This window comes from Balaenoptera borealis, assembly GCF_965194805.1.
Source record: "Balaenoptera borealis genome assembly, chromosome: 15".
NCBI classification, from domain to species: Eukaryota; Metazoa; Chordata; class Mammalia; order Artiodactyla; family Balaenopteridae; genus Balaenoptera; species Balaenoptera borealis.
The window spans coordinates 58,297,954-58,313,054 of record NC_138871.1 but is presented as its reverse complement, the minus strand read 5'-3'; positions in this window follow the sequence as shown (position 1 = coordinate 58,313,054).

Sequence of the window (15,101 nt, the reverse complement as noted above, 5' to 3'; positions counted from 1 at the left end):
CAGGATATATCACATCTTGGGTCACAAATCAAGCCTCAGTAAATTTAAGAAAATTGAAATCACATCAAGCATCTTTTCTGACCACAGCACTATGAGATTAGAAATCAATTACAGGGAAAAAAACGTAAAAAACACAAACACATGGAGGATAAACAATACGTTACTAAATAATCAAGAAATCACTGAGGAAATCAAAGAGGAAATCAAAAAATACCTAGGGACAAATGACAATGAAAACACAATGATCCAAAACCTCTGGGATGCAGCAAAACAGTTCTAAGAGGGAAGTTTATAGCAATACAAGCCTACCTCAAGAAACAACAAACATCTCAAATAAACAATCTAACTTTACACCTATAGGAACTAGAGAAAGAAGAACAAACAAAACCTAAAGTTACTAGAAGGAAATAAATCATAAAGATCAGAGAAGAAATAAATGAAATAGAAACAAAGAAAACAATTGCAAAGATCAATAAAACTAAAAGCTGGTTCTTTGAGAAGATAAACAAAATTGATAAACCATTAGCCAGACTCATCAAGAAAAAGAGGGAGAGGACTCAAATCAATAAAATTAGAAATGAAAAAGAGAAGTTACAATAGACACCACAGAAATACAAAGCATCCTAAGAGACTACTACAAGCAATTCTATGCCAATAAAATGGACACTGGAAGAAATGGACAAATTCTTAAAAGGTATAACCTTCCAAGACTGAACCAGGAAGAAATAGAAAATATGAACAGACCAATCACAAGCAATGAAATTGAAACTGTGATTAAAAATCTTCCAACAAACAAAAGTCCAGGACCAGATGGCTTCACAGGTGAATTCTATCAAACATTTAGAGAAGAGCTAACACCCATCCTTCTCAAACTCTTCCAAAAAATTGCAGAGGAAGGAACACTCCCAAACTCATTCTATGAGGCCACCATCACCCTGATACCAAAACCAGACAAAGATACTACAAAAAAAGAAAATTACAGACCAGTATCACTGATGAATATAGATGCAAAAATCCTCAACAAAATACTAGCAAACAGAATCCAACAGCACATTAAAAGGATCATACACCATGATCAAGTGGGATTTATCCCAGGGATGCAAGGATTCTTCAATATATGCAAATCAATCAATGTGTAAACCATATTAACAAATTGAAGGAAAAACCATATGATCATCTCAATAGATGCAGAAAAATCTTTTGACAAAATTCAACACCCATTTATGATAAAAACTCTCCAGAAAGTGGGCATAGAGGGAACCTACCTCAACATAATAAAGGCCATATATGACAAACCCACAGAAAATAAATAAATAAATAAATAACTTATTAGGTATTGTGTTTTACCCTTGTGTCATTTAATACAAGGGTGCAAATAATTTGAGGTTTAGTGACACTACCTATGGCTGTGTGTTGGTTCATTCCCTTGAAGTGTTCCTAAGGCTTCATGGAACTGAATTTTTCTAGTGCTCCAGCACATGTTAGTATTTTTCTCTTGCACAAATAAAGTTAGCCAAACATTAAAGAAATTATTCTTGCTCAAGCATCTCATGTCTAGCTAAAAATAAAGATACATCCTCTAGGCTAACAGCATTTATTAAACTGAATTAGGTATGATGAGGTAATTCAGCAATGACCTTGACAATATTCATAAAAAATAAAGCAACTAGAATTTCAGAGGGTTACTATGTACCAGATAATATACTAGATGTTATGTAAAACTTATTTCTAATCCTCACAACCTCCCCCCACCCCCCAGCTTAGAATTATTATCCTCATTAGCTACTTTTTAGCTAAGGACTGAAAAATAATGTAGTGGATTGACTTGACCAAAGTTATGCAGCTAACTTATGTAGCTGCTATATTCAAACCCAATGTTTCTGTCATCAAATCCCACCTCCTTACCACTATAAACATTCATTGAGAATCTGCCATAAGCAAGAGAGTTGTAGGTGCTTCCAGAAATCAAATATGCCCTCAAATATTTATAAAGTAGGAGAAATAATAGGGAAAAAAAACCCCAAATGCTATATTCCAGAGAAGAATATGATACTGTTCAAAAGTGAAATATAATCAAATGAATCTGATATTGAAAGGAAACAAAAGGTGTTGTCCTTATTCTTGGAAGAACTCTTGGGAAAGCATGGCTCCAGGACTGCTCTCCATAGGCCATGAATATGGCAAAGGGTGGGTGTAGACTGATATTCTGTTGTTGCAAAAAGTGTATTCAATATGCAGTACTTCAGAGGTCACCTTCCTGGGTCTCTCAACATTTGTGATTGCTCACTGAGTATCTGTTAATCATCAAAAATATCTCACCGAAAAAAGTCATAGGTGATGTTAAAGTAGCTCAGTAGGAAGACACACACTGAGTAACAATGAATACATGGAAATGATCTTACCAATAATAAGTAATCCTCCAGAAAAGTATTTTTATACTCTAAGATCTCTAAGAAGAACCCAACAAGTTGATGCTGTTAAGCTGAGAAGTTGGGTTTCAGGACCTCTCCCATTGCAAAAACTGATCTGTTTTTGTTAGTTTTCTAAACTTGGATTTTGTGTAAGAGTTTAGGTTGAAACAAAATGTGAACTACATACTTAGATTACTTTTCCAGGGTGTAAGTGTTCAGAGACTTTTCCATTTGGGGTTTCTCAAAGTTCTCCTCAACTAATAATCACTAGAAGCAGATGACAATGATTAGTTCACAATGATTGCTTTCCAAGGTCTCAGTGAATCAACAGACGAATGTCTGACAACAATTTTCTGTCCCTTAGGGCTTCTATTGGCATCATCCCGAGCCACCTGCTGGGTGTGATCTGTCATCACTATACATTGCTTTTTGTTGGACCCATTTCCAGAAGTCTGTTTCTTATAAATCCCCTTCAAGACAGGCACTCCTTCAAACTAAAGCATATCAGATTTGGTGATTTTTCCAAAAGTCTCAGGAAACTAAGGCAAAGCTCATTCTAACATCAAGGTACATGCACTGTTAATTGAATTTCTGTCCCAACAGACCAGGCTTCTTATTGATATAAATTAGAATCACAAGAATTCAAAGCCTGTGACAACCCCAAAATGATTTTTTATTCTTTAATAAATTAAGCTTTTGATAGATACATATTCTGTAAGAAAGGGGAAAAATCATTCTATTTTTCTATCAATATTTTTATATAATGCATTTAAAATATAGTGCATTATATATGTAGAAATAAAAGGTAGATTTCTGAAAATAACTTGATGAATAGCCTTTTTTGTTTGTACATACACCAGCAAAATAATATAAAAGAATTATTTTTCCCTCTCAAGAGAAAAAAAAATGTCTTGGGTCTGGTTTTTACCATAGGATAAAATATTTGAAGAATTTCTTGAAAACCTGGGTTTGTGAAAAATACACTGTTCAAAACGGGTAGGGAAATAAACACTGGTTCTATCAGACCAAAAAGGGAGTAGTAAGATGTGAAAGGAATTTATATCACCAGGCTCACTAAGTAGTAGTCAATATAAGATAGAACTATAGGTATGAGGGTTCCTTTGGCCTATTCCACAGGCAAAAATGAGTGACTTGTAGAGATCATCTCTGTATCCCATCTGGGACAATACTGTCTCACAGATGGCAGGGTAATAGCATTTATTCCTGAACTTCTGGAATTTACAGAAGTCCACAAATTGGTACCAGCAGTTCGATCTTCTCAAGTTAGACTCAACATCTCTGAAGCTACTTTCTAGTGCCCTAATATTATAAGACAGGTCTTGATCTCTAGTGAATGATATTACACCCTAGTCAGCAAAGAAGTTCAGAAATCATCAGCACTTTCTTCAGATGATACTATATCATCTGGGTGGATATGGTTCCTCTTAGGAAAAACTATTTAGTTCTTTCTGGGCTTGTTGAAAGCTAGATCCTCAGGCTTCAAAAGTCCCTTCTTCATCCACCTAGTAGCATCCTTCTTGCTCTCCACTGGTAGGTAATAAATGGGGTCCTATGGATCTAGTAGATGTGTTATGGGTGAGAGCTTTTTACTTCAACACTGTATTCAGGCCAAAAAAAAGAGTGGTAAATGACAAGAAAAATGTGAAAGTCTTTTTTCCATTGGTTTTTTTCCCATCCCCATGTGCCCTTTAACAGCTGTATCACAGTTACTCTTGTGCATGATTTCAAAAAGAATACACTCCTATTTAAAGAAATACCTCTAAAGAATATAAAGGAGTGCTTAATAAAACTTGTATTATTAGTTATACATTTAAATAGCTATGTTTATGAATATTAGAACCAAAGATGTTAAGTAAATAAATCATATTTGATACAAACTTTAGTTTCGTTAAGAGGATTTCTTTTCCTTGGCATAAATGAACAATAAAATATGGTTTAGAGAAGTGGAATTTTTAGTTTGATGTAGGAAATCACTCAAAATATTAAATTGATATTAATGATTAAGAAAAAATGAGTGCTGTATAGCTATTATTACAATTCTTGCATTCCCATGGCTGAAATAATTTAAACATTTGTCAAAAATATATAGCATTGCATACTTGTATTTTAAAGTATGAATCAGTTCTGTATCTTCATTGTGATTGTGGTTACATGAATCTACATGTGTGATATAATTTCATAATACACATACACACACAAATGCATGTGAAACTGGTGGAATCTGAACAAGCTCTGTGCATTGTTGTGCCAAAGGCATTTTCTAGGTTTCAATATTGTTCTTTAGTTATGCAAGTTGATATCATTGGAAAAGTGGTAAAGCGTACAAAGGACCTGCTTGTAAATTTTGACCAACTTCTATTGAATATATAATTATTTCAAAATAAAGAGTAAAAAAAAAATAGGAGAAAAGAATAATGTTAAGAAAGTGAAAAAGTAAGCCACAGACTGGATAAAAATATGTATAATATATATTTCTGACAAAGGACTTGTATCCAGAATATATATAAAGAATGCAACAATAAAAAGGCAGCTCTCTTTGTTTAAAAAGAGTGCTTAAAGTCTTGAAGAAAATCCTTACAAAAAATGGTATTTGAGAGAACGATTACCACATAAGTAGATGATCAAAATCATTAGTCACTAGGGTAGTTCAAAATCAGACCACAAAGAAATGACACTACACACTCACCAAAATGGCCAAAATTAAAAGACTAATAATGCCAATTTGATTTGGGTACAACCACAGTGGTAGAGTAGGAAGACCCTGAGATCACCTCCATACATGGGCACACCAAAATTACAAATATTTACAGAGTAATTATCAATGTGAACAACTGAAGACTAGCAAAAAAGATTTTTCAAAGCCAAAGCTGTGAAGAAGGAACCACAGGAGGGGCAAAATATTGAAAAGGAATGAATGCTTCTAAATTCACTTTATGAGGCCAGCATCACTCTGATATCCAATTCTGAAAGACACCACACCCACACAAAGTAATTACAGACCAATATCATTAATGGACATAGAAAGAAAATCTTCAATAGAATATTAGCAAACTGAATTCAACAATACATTAAAAGCATCATACACTACGATGAAGTGGGATTTAGTCCAGCGATGGGAAGATGATTCCATATTCACAAATCAATCAATGTAATATACCACATTAACCAACTGAAGAATACAAAATACATGATCATCTCAACAAATGCATAAAAAGCTTTTGATAATATTCAACATCAATTCATGATAAAACTCTCAACAAAGTATGTGCAGAGGGACCACACCTCAACATAAAAAAGGCCATATATGACAAACCTACCATCAACTTCATATGCAGTGGTGAAAAGCTGAAAGCATTTCCTCTAAGATCAGCCAAAAGACAAGGATTCCCACTCCCACCACTTTTATTCAATATAATATTAGAAGTCCTAGATGTAGCAATCAGACAAGAAAAAGAATAAAAGGAATCCAAATTGGAAAGGAAGAAGTAAAACTGTTACTGTTTCAGATGACAGGATACTATACATAGAAAACACAAGCATTTCACACACACAGAAAAAAACTATTAGAACTAATAATGAATTCAATAAATTTGCACGATACAAAGTTAATATACAGAAATCTTTTGTGTTTCCACACACTACAAACTAACAGAAAGAGAAATTAAGAAAACAATCCCATTTACAATTTCATCAAAAAGAATAAAATACCTAGGAGTAAATCTAATCAAGGAGGTAAAAGACCTGTAATCAGAAACCTATAAGTCGTTGATGAAAGAGACTGAAGACAATACAAACAAATGGAAAGATATACTGTGCTCATTGATTAGAAGAATTAATAGTGTTAAAATGACCATACTGCCCAAGGCAATCTATAGATACAATGCAAAACTTATAAAAATACCAATGCCATTTTTCAGAAATAGAACAAATAATTCTAAAATGTGCATGGAAACACAAAACCCCTGAATAACAAAAACAATCTTGAGGAAGAAAAACAAAGCTGTAGGTATCACACTTCCTAATTTCAAACTATACTATAAAGTTATTGTAATCAAAACAGTATGGTATTGGCACAAAAACAGACATGTAGATCAATAGAACAGAATAGAAAGCCCAGCAATAAACCCATTTACAAATGGTTAATTAATCTACAACAAAGAAGGCGAAAATATAGCATAGGGAAAAGACAATATCTTCAATAAGTAGTGCTGGGAAAACTGGACAGCTACATGTAAAAGAATGAAATTAGAACATTTTCTCACACCATATACAAAAATAAACTCAAAATGGATTAAATATCTAAATTTAAGTCTGGAAACCATAAAACTCCTAGAATAAAATATAGGCAATACACTCTTTGACATAAGTCTTAGCAATATTTGGCATGGGGGTGGGGGGTGTCTGTCTCCTCAGGCTAGGGAAACAAAATAAAAAATAAACATCCAATTAAATTTAGGAGCTTTTGTACAGTGAAGGAAACCTTCAACAAAACTGAAAAGACAACCTACTGAATGGGAGAAAATGTTTGCAAGTAATATTATTGATAAGGGGTTAATATCCAAAATATATAAACAGCTCCTACAGCTCAATTTAAAAACTGATTAAAAATGACAAAATCTGAATAGACATTTTTCCAAAGAAGACATGCAGATGGCCAATAGGCACATGAAAATATGCTCAACATCACTAATCATCAGAGAAATGCAAACTAAAATCATAAGGAGATATTACCTCATACCTGTCAGAATGGCTATCATCAAAAAAAAAACAACAAATAATAAATATTGAAGTGATTGTGGAGAAAAAGGGAACCCTAGTACACTGTTGGTGGGAATGTAAATTGGTAAATGGAAAACAGTATGGTGGTTCCTCAAAAAACTAAAATAGAACTACCATAGGATCCAGCAATTCCACTCTTGAGTACATATCAAATAAATGAAAATACGAATTTGAAAATATATATTCACCTCCATGTTCATTGCAGGAATATCAACAATAGCCAAGATATAAAAGCAACCTAAGTGTAGTAAAGATAGACGTAAAGATAAAGAAGATGTGGTATATATATGCAATGGAATATCACTCAACCATAAAAAAATAATGAAATCTTGCCATTTGCAACAACAGGGCTGGACCTAGAGAGTATTATGCCAAGTGAAAAAAGTCAAAGAGAAATACTGCATGATTTCACTTATATGTGGAAGCTAAAAAACAAAACTAACAAACAAACAGAACAGAACATAAAGAGACTCATAAATACCCAAGAACAAAATGGTTGTTACCAAAGGGGAGGGGTTTTGAGGATGAGTGAAATAGGAAGGGAGATTAAGAGGTGGAAACTTACAGTTATAAAATAAATAAGCTATGGGATCTAATGTACAGCATAGGGAATATAGACAATAATATTGTAATAACTTTGGTGACACGTGGTAACTAGACTTATTTTGGTGATCATTTTGTAATGTTTAAAAATATCAAACCACTATGTTGTACACCTGAAATTAATATAATATTGAAAATAATTATACTTCAATATGAAAATTTCAAAATAAAACAAATAAATACATTTAAAAAGACATAAATTTAAAGACTTATGTTGGTAAGAATCTAGAGCCACCTGAATTCTATTACATTACTGACAGAAATAGATAATATAAACCACTTAGAGAAATCATTTGGAAATTTCTAATAAACTTAAACATGCAACTGCCCTATCACCCATCAATCCCATTCTGTGAGTACCCCCATATCTGTGAGGGATACATCCTAAGTCCCCCAGTGGAGACATAAAACTGTGGATAGTACCAAATCCTATATATATATTATTTTTTTCCCTATACATACATACCTATGATAAAGTTTAAACATTAGGCACAGTAAGAGATTAGAAATAATAACTAATAATAAAATAGAGCAATTATAACAATATACTGTAATAAAAGCTACGTAAATATGGTCTCTCTCTCAAAATATCTTACAAATTTAATGCCTTTTCCACCTTAACTAAGTAGTTGTCACACACTGTGACCATAACTTTTGCAGTTTGAGGTGCAACAGCAAAAGTAGCATGAATTTCTTTTTCCTTCTTCACAATTTCACATGGATAGGAAATTTGTTCTTACCATAGATTTTTAGCAAACTCAGCATACTGTATTTTTTTTTTTTAATTTTTAAGGCTACATGTTTCACCTTTTCACTTAGAGGGAGGGGGCACTTTATGGCTTCTCTTTGACGTACCCAAATTGCCAGCATCACTACTCTTGAACTTTAGGCCATAATTAAGTAAAATACGAGTTACTTGAACACAAGCACTGCCACAGCAAGACAGTTGATCTGAAAACCAAGATGGCTAACTAACTGACTAATGGGTGGGATATACTGGACAAAGAGATGATTCATGTCACAGGCCAGAGGAAGAAGGTTGTCATGAGACTTCATCACACTGCTAAGAACGGAGGGCAATTTCAAACATATGAATTGTTTACCTCTGGAATTTCCCATTTAATATTTTCTCAGCTAGATTGACCGTGCGTAACTGAAACCTTGGAAATCAAAACCATGGATAAGCGGGGACTACGATAGTTATATGAAAAGTATTTCTGCACAGGAAATTACAAAAATTCTTGTGGAGCAAAAACAAAGACAAATAAATGGAATTATAAACCATGTTTATGATTGGAAAATTCACTAGGGTAATAGTATTAATTCCCTCAAATTTATCTACAGACGCAGTTAAAGCCCAATCAGAATACTAAGAGTTTTTCTTTTGTGAAAGTTAGCAATGTAATTCTCAGAATATACAAGTATAAACTTTGAAAGATAGACAAATAGAACAGAATAAAGACCAGAAACAGACCTACATATAAATGATCACCTGATTAATGGCAATGGTGCTATTATACAATACAATGAAAGAAAGGAGGGTCTACCTAATAAAAGATGCTGACTCAATTGAATATTCATATTGGGGGCAAAATTTTGATCCACCCCACATACCATTCAAAAATTCTCTAATGGATGAAAGAGTTGGGTAGGTTAAGACAAATTTCCTTGCCTTTCTTCATACTCTCCCAATCTATCTTCGTTTCCATCCAAATTTCAATTTGTTCCTGAATCTTAGTTCTATATGTCAGCTACAATCCTATTTGTGTCTATAGCACTCAACATTCTCCTTTTGTTTCTCTTTTTGTTGGTTATTGGCTCCATCTAAAGGACTTTAGATTTCTGTTACTAGTATTCCTTATCCTGTATTTACTTAGAACTCATATTCCTGGCCTTTCACAAGCAGCCTTTATTAACAATACATACATTTTAAAAAATAGAATGAGTACAAGCCATTCCCTTTGACCTCACCTACCCTATGAAGGCAGATTGAAATTTAGAACCTGAACTAAATAGTTATTATGTACAGTTTGTAATAAACATAACATCATAATTGAGATGATATCCAGTAAATTAGTCTAAGAGTCATAAGGGGAAAAGGGTAAAGAAATATATGCAGATAATTAATAACGTGGAGAAGGCAGTTAATTCTGTTGTCATAACATTTTAAGACATAAAGAAATTGATAATACCTGACAGAATAATATGAAACACTGGAATTTGTTGTCTTATGTCATAAATGCTATAATTTTAAAAGCCTAGAGCTGTTTGCAAGGCTTTCTTTTAAAGGTAGGGCCGAAACTAACCTTCCAAGATTGAGTGGGATTTGAAGATGTGAAATGCAGGGTAAACAAAACTAAGAAAGCAGCATGAGTAAAGCCTTTTGGGATTGAGTTTATTTTATGATGTTTTCATGTCTATTGTAAACACATCTAATATTTCTAATATTTTTATAAGTATCACCTTTATATGTTACTTTGATATAGTTTTATATCAGATTAAGAGAAATTATGATGACTATTAACAATCTTCCCTTCAAATGCTAATTCCAGTAGGTCAAATTCAGAGTAAAGAAACTCTTTCAGAAAGCAAAACTCATATTTCAAGGAAGGTCCTATGTATTCTAGACCCCTCCCTTTTTTTAAACAGTTATTTCTACAACTTGAATTCTGTTTGATACTTTCTACCTTCTGGCTTGAGTGTACTTTGGTTTATTAGACAGAAAAAGAGAGTTAAAATGGAAACAAGAAGGAGATTTCATGCTCCTTTCAAGATGGACTAGTAGGAATCAGATTTATAATCCCACCTGAAACAATCAGAAAAACAAAAAGAACAAAATATGTGGAAATTGGTTTGCAGGCACAGCACATCAGGCAACAAAGGACACTGATCCCCGAGAAATGGGTAACAAACAAGGTGAACGCTATGATTGCCACAGGTTGATGCATTCATGCCTTGGAAATGACAATCTGAGGGGACTAAGATGGAAAAGTTCTCAGGATTTTGCAGAATGACCTGAAGATTTGCAGAGGGTCTTCAGCTCTGTAAAGCTCATTCCTCCCTGGTACTCTGTCCTGAGAACTTTAATCATTGTCTCAATCCCAGTATATCATACAGGAATTGATAGCTGTAAAAAACATGCAACACAAATCAAAAAAGATAATTTTTTTAAAAGACATCAATTAATGTTCTCTTTCTTGATTTGATGCTGGTTACACAGTTAAACTGAACATACTTTAACTTAATTATAATTCATTGATTTAATTTTACTTAAAATGTAAATTCATTAAGCTATACTCTTTTGATATGTTTATTTTCTGTATGTATACTATTTTTCAATAAAAATCTTTTAAAAAATAGATACCACTTATAGCAATAAAAAGTAAATACTAAAAAACACTTGGGAAAATTCTAAAAAAGGTATGCAAAACCTATATAGAAAAAATAAAACTTTACTAAAATTTGATAAAGAAGATATATAAATGGAAAGAGAGCCTTTGTTCATCAATAAGATTATAGTTGTAAAAATAGCAATACTCCCTTAAATGCTATCGATTCAATGGTACTGTAAATAAAAATATATTACCAGAGCTTTCATGAAACATGACATAGAAATTTCATTTCAAATTTTTTTTGAAAACCTCATTTATTTATTTATTTATATGCTGCGCTGTGTCTTCATTGCTGCACGTGGGCTTCCTCTCGTTGTGGCAAGTGGGGGCTACTCTTCGTTGTGGTGCATGGGTTTCTCATTGCGGTGGCTTCTCTTGTGGAGCACGGGCTGTAGGTGCTTGGGCTTCAGTAGTTGTGGCATGCGAGTTCAGTAGTTGTGGCTCACGGGCTCTAGAGTGCAGGCGCAGTAGTTGTGGCACATGGGCTTAGTTGCTCCATGGCATGTGGGATCTTCCCAGACCAGGGATTGAACCCGTGTTCCCTGCATTGGGGAATGACTATATGTGATAAAGTAGAGGTCAAAATTAAAGATATTTTCTAATGTAATTAGGAGAGTGGGAAATAGGTAATGCAGATGCGGGAGGGATAAGGACATTTCAGATGCAATTCTGGTCACTTTGATTTAGAAGAGTTTACTCTGTATACCTGATAATAAAAGGTAGTGATAATAAGAGATAATTTGAATTCAAGCCTAGAATTTCTTGGGAGGACAAGTCTGGTGATTTAGATATGGGAATTGTACATACTAATTAATAGGTGAGATGACCTAAGGAGAGAATGAATTAATTTTACCCAGTGTAAGAATTACACTTCTATCAGAGCTGTCAGATACTGATGTGCATTGTCTTGAATGGTACTGAGATTTCAATTAATTGTTGTATTAATAGTTATCTGACATGAATATTTTAGGAATTCCCTAGATTGAGTCAGATGTTCATCACTTTGTGAATCTTAGGGTTAATGCTAAGAATTTATGGCTTATGATTTTTGCTATTTACCTTTGTTGTTCTAAGTCCTACCACCTTGTGTTTATAAACATATGTACAAATTTAATTATATTACATAAGTAAATGTATAAATAAAAGTTTTCATATAAGTTATACTGTTTGCCAAGAGAATGAATATCATTTGTATTTGAGGAAGTCACTCTCCTCATTGGGCAGAAGTTATTTTTTTAGTGTTAACATATTTGGATGAGATACCATACAATGAAATTGGAATAAGGGCCAAAATTAAGTCAAGATATGGCTTTGATTCATACACATAGCAATTGACCTAATATTTGCTTAGCTGGGTACTTAAAAGTAGAGATAATCTGATATAAAAATGAATAATTTTATTATAAAAGAATACACAATTAAAAGTGAATGCTTTACTATTTCTCTAAAGAATACTTTTACCTTTGATGAGGAATGTGATCCAGTTATGTATGGTAACTTCTAAGGCTCTAATTGGTGCTGTCATTTTCAGATACTGTGTTATTTACTTCTTCCTCTTTCTCCTCTCATCTCCTTGCCTTTTCCTTCTACTTGTTTCTTTTTGCTTTTCTTCTCCCTCTTCATCTACCCTTTCTTCCATTTAAAAAGGAGGTATAACTTTTCTGGAGTACTACAGGAATGAAAAGATGCACTTTCCAGGATCTTTATTGGGATTTTTACATTAATAGTAAAAAAAATTAAACTAAATACCTCTTGTTTATGGTTCCAAAATTGTTTCATGCCTGTACTTTCTTTACAAAATACCACATTCTTCTTTTTTTTTTAATTCAACTTATTTAAACTTAAAAAAAAATTCCCCCATTTCTCCCACTTCCATCCTCTGTCTCTGGCAACCACCAATCTGTTCTTTATATCTATGACCTTGTTTGTATTTATTTATAATAATATATATTATTATATGTTACTATGCATTATATGTGTGTTATAGGTTAATATTTATTTATTTAGATTCAACATATGAGAGGTTATAAAATGTTTGTCTTTCTCTGGCTGACTAATTCCACTTAGCATAATGCCCTCAAGATCTATCCATGTTGCCACAGTGGCAAGACTTCATTCTTTTTTATAGCTGAGTAATAATCCATTGTATCCACCTTCTTTATCTATTCATCTGTTCATGGGCACTTAGGTTGCTTCCATTATCTTGGCTATTATACATAATGCTGCAAGGAACAAGGGGTGCATATATCTTTTTGAATTAGTATTATTGTTTTTTTTTTGGTTAGTACCCAGAAGCAGAATTACTGGATGATATGGTAGTTCTGTTTTTAATTTTCTGAGGAACTTCCATACTGTTTTCTATAGAGGCTGCACTGATTTGCATCCCTACCAACAGTGCACAAGTGTTCTTTTTTCTCCATATCCTCACCAACTTGTTATTTCTGGTCTCTTTGATGATAGCCATTCTAACAGATGTGAGGTTGTATCCCATTGTGGGTTTGATTTGCATTTCCCTGATGTTAATCATGTAGAGCAACATAGTCTTCTTTATTGTACTTTTTAAATACTTAACAATATACCCTGGAAACCTTTCCCTTTTAGCTCCAAGAGCATCGTTTCTGTTTTGTGGTTATTAGTTCACTAATTTAGATAGTTCATTATTAATGCACAGTTTGTTTTATCAATAGTATGGTAAACTTTCTAGAAGATCATTAAAATGACTTCAGTCTGTATGGTTACTTTATATACAATGTACAAAGTAAAATAATAAAAACAAAAAAGAAAAAAATCGCCAGATGTATGAAAAGACAGGAAAATGTGATTGGTAAGAAAGAGAAAAGGGGAAAAAAACACATATGGAGTTAGCATATAGGGATTTAAAAATAACCATGATTACTGTATATTAAGAAAATAGAGGAAAATATAGACAAACATATGAAAAATATGGCCAATGTCTACAGAAAATTGAAATCTATAAAAAAGAATCCAATGGGCACTCTAGAATTTTAAAATAAAATATCTAATATTAATAACTTATTTGATAGATTTAATATACAGTACTGGACACAGAAGAAGAAAAGTAGTAAACCTGAAGGCATATCAATAGAAAATGATCAGACTACAGCACAGAGGGAAACAAAGAATGAAAAGTATAGAACAAAAGAAATACGTGGATCAAATGGTCAAATATATACCCAATTAGATTTTCTGAAAGAGAAAATATATAATTGGAGTGAAGCAATATTTTAAGACAGAAAAGTAAAGATTTTTCCAAAAAATGATGAAAAATTTAAACTCATAGATTCACAAAGGTCTACCCACCCTGAGCAGGATCAATATCAAGAAAAACCACACCAGAGCTCACAATAGTAAACATTTCAAAACTAAATCAAATAGAAAATCTTAAAAGCAGCCACAGAAAAGGTTTAGTAACTTTAAAGGAAAAAAAATAAAATGTATATCTTGTTCCTTAGTTAAACCTATAGAACCCAGAAGACAATGGAATGACACATTTAATGTGCTGCTGAAAAGTCAAATAAATAAACAAAAGACTTCAAACTAGAATTTTATACCCAGAAACAGTATCTTCCTAAAATGAAATCAAGATAAAGATGTTTCTAGACAAGCAAAAGCTGACAGAAACCATTGCTAAAATAAGACACACTAAAACAGAAACAAATTATTGTAAGCATGGAATTGCATGAAAGAATGAAGATTATCAGAAGTGTAAATATGTGAGAAAATTTTAAAATGATATTGATCCTTTAAAATAACAATAACAATTATGTTGTGTAACATGTATAACGTGTACAGAAGTAAAATGTTTGATAACATTACACCAAGACAAGAGGAGAACAAATGGAAGTCAGAATATATATTAAACTGAGAATAATGA